Source organism: Psammomys obesus, unplaced genomic scaffold (assembly GCF_907164565.1).
Source record: "Psammomys obesus unplaced genomic scaffold, mPsaObe1.curated_primary_1811, whole genome shotgun sequence".
In the NCBI taxonomy this organism is placed as follows: domain Eukaryota; kingdom Metazoa; phylum Chordata; class Mammalia; order Rodentia; family Muridae; genus Psammomys; species Psammomys obesus.
In genome coordinates, this window is record NW_026592510.1 from 13626233 (window position 1) to 13628637 (window position 2405).

Below are 2405 nucleotides of genomic sequence, written 5' to 3' on the forward strand. Positions count from 1 at the left end.
ATAACACAGAATGCCCGCTGCATAACAGAATGCCTGACACAATTTAAAAATGTTAATTTAATTGGCCTAATAATATTGTTGCCATTAGCAGTGTTCAGAATTAAACTTTCCAAAAGAAAGATAATTTCACAGCAACATTTTTGATTTGAGGTATATGGCATTTATTTTAATAGTTATTTTAGTTCATATTATGTACCTGTGGATGGAATAACCACAATATTATTTGAAAACTAGTAATTAAAAAGCTGGGTGTGGTGGCTTATGCCTATAATCTCAGCCCCTGGGAGGCTGAGGCAGGAGAACTCTATGAATTTGAAAAGGCAGACTGAGCTACAAAGTAAGTTCAAGGTCAGCCTGGGACCTTGACAGAGTGAGAGATGCTGTCCCCAAATTAGGTTAATACTAATGCAAGCAAAGTGGCTGGTAGGTGCCAGCAATCAACAGACAGCAGGTTGCTGTGGCAGGGTAATGTGCAAGAATTCAAACCACGGACTTCCGGTGCACGCTCCATTGGTTTCTTTCCATGACTTCACTCAGCTGAAAGAAATTTCTTCACAATTTTGCCTCAGTTTCCTCCTATTTGTGATAGCTGCACTTCTCAAAGAATGTGCAAATTGGAAGATAAATTCTCCAGTCTCTGAAACATTCATTTTTAAAGGGTCATGATGATAAGAAATTGTAAAGAGGTATTTTTCAAAATATGCCAAGGTTCTGGTTTAGAGCTAAGGAAGAATTTAAAGAGAATAAACAAAGATCAGATGCAACATTTGTAACCAGTTAGGACTCAGTGCAGTCAGTAATCCCAAAAGATTGAGGCTGGACACCATCAACTTTATATGTGTATATATATACACACACATATATGCATTTATAATTTCATTAATAAGTATGCCATGCCACATTCAAATACTCATTAATAAATATGTCATGCCAAAATAGTCAAGAAAACTTATGCAAGTTCATAAATGCACAGAACAAGGAGTTTGCCTTATTAACCTTTAGGATCCATAAAGGCAAAACTCACCACTCATGTTTAAAGATTTTTTTTTTAAGTTTTAAAATTACATTATTGACCCCCTGACAATGGGGAAAGAGACACCTTGGTGGTAGTGGCGTTCTTATACCATTCAGGGGCAGAGCAGATGGCAGTCCTTTGTTTATTCTAGTTTGATGCCTGTCTTGAGGGTCAAAGCTGTTTTATGCCTAGAATACATTAAAATCAAATTAAATCAAACCCAGGCAATGCAGAGCAAGAGGAGAAAGACAGACAGAGACCTAAGTTCTGCCATGCCATGACGTGAGGGTAGGGAAAGACAGCCTCCACCCTACCATACTGGCAGGTCCATAGACACACAGAGCCCCACCTACCACCACACAGCAGCCTGGCCTGCTTCGGACTGCCATGCCACCCACAGACCTTCCCTGCGGTGCTCTGCACAGGCTGGCCCTCAACACCCCCTTGCCGCCATACAGGAAGCACAGAGGAAGTCACCCAGGGGCCTGCCAGCTGCAGGGCCAGCCTGTAGTGAAAGCCATCATGATGGGTGAGTATGTGGTGATCAGAAGGGAGAGAAAGAGAAGCAGAGAAACTTAAGCATTATGAAGGGAGATGAAACTGGAGACTCAGGGGTAGAGAATAGCCTGTTTGGAGTGGCCAGCCCTGCCACCTGGGGCTCTTGTGAGGTCCCAGCCTAAGCTGCCACTGAGGGCCATGTCTGGGTCTATGGCTATGCAGCAGAAGGAGTTGATGTTCATTGTTCATATACTACTAGAGAACATGGCACATCCGTTGGGTGGGGCAGCTGCTGGGGACCACCTGGATTTCCAGGGGCTATGCAGAATTGACTCAGCCTCTCATTGACTGTGGTGCTCTGGAGAGCTGGCCCCATCCCTGGGTCTCCCCAGGCAGCACAGTGGTGGTTGGGGTGGGGGGTGGTTTGAGCTCCTGGGGGGTGGTTTGAGCTGCTCCGAGGGCATGAGTGTGAGAGCGCTAACCCTGCCAGCTGTGGGATGGCACTGGCACAGAAGTGATAACCCCTCCCACACCTCTGGTAGTCAGGACAGCTAGCCCCAGGGTCTTGCTGGAGAGCTGGCCCTGCCCCTGACCAGATGCAACACTCAGGTGAGCTGAACCTTACTCAAGCAGCACAGTAGAGCTGGCTCTGGTGGCTGGGGTGTACGTGAGCCACCCTGAGGTCATAAGCAATGGCGAGCTGGTGCTGCCACTATTCTCATATGGGGTGGACTAGGTGAGGATGGTGGGGGAGGGGAGATGCCCTCCACCCCCTTTCCCATTGCCACCTGAGGCAGTCAACTGCAGCACTTGGGAGAGAAGGTCCTGCACCTCATCTGGGCATCACAGTAGAGCTGGCACTGGTGGAGAGGGCACAGGTGAGCAGCCCCAA

At 47.0% G+C, this 2405-nt stretch overlaps 1 non-coding gene across 1 annotated transcript; it reads left to right on the forward strand.

Annotated features, from left to right (window-relative positions):
* Positions 1 to 1072: 1072 nt before the first annotated feature.
* LOC129682052 (small nucleolar RNA SNORA48) lies at positions 1073 to 1216 on the forward strand. Its single transcript, XR_008720924.1, has one exon. It is a non-coding gene; the product is annotated as a small nucleolar RNA SNORA48 (small nucleolar RNA).
* Positions 1217 to 2405: the final 1189 nt, after the last annotated feature.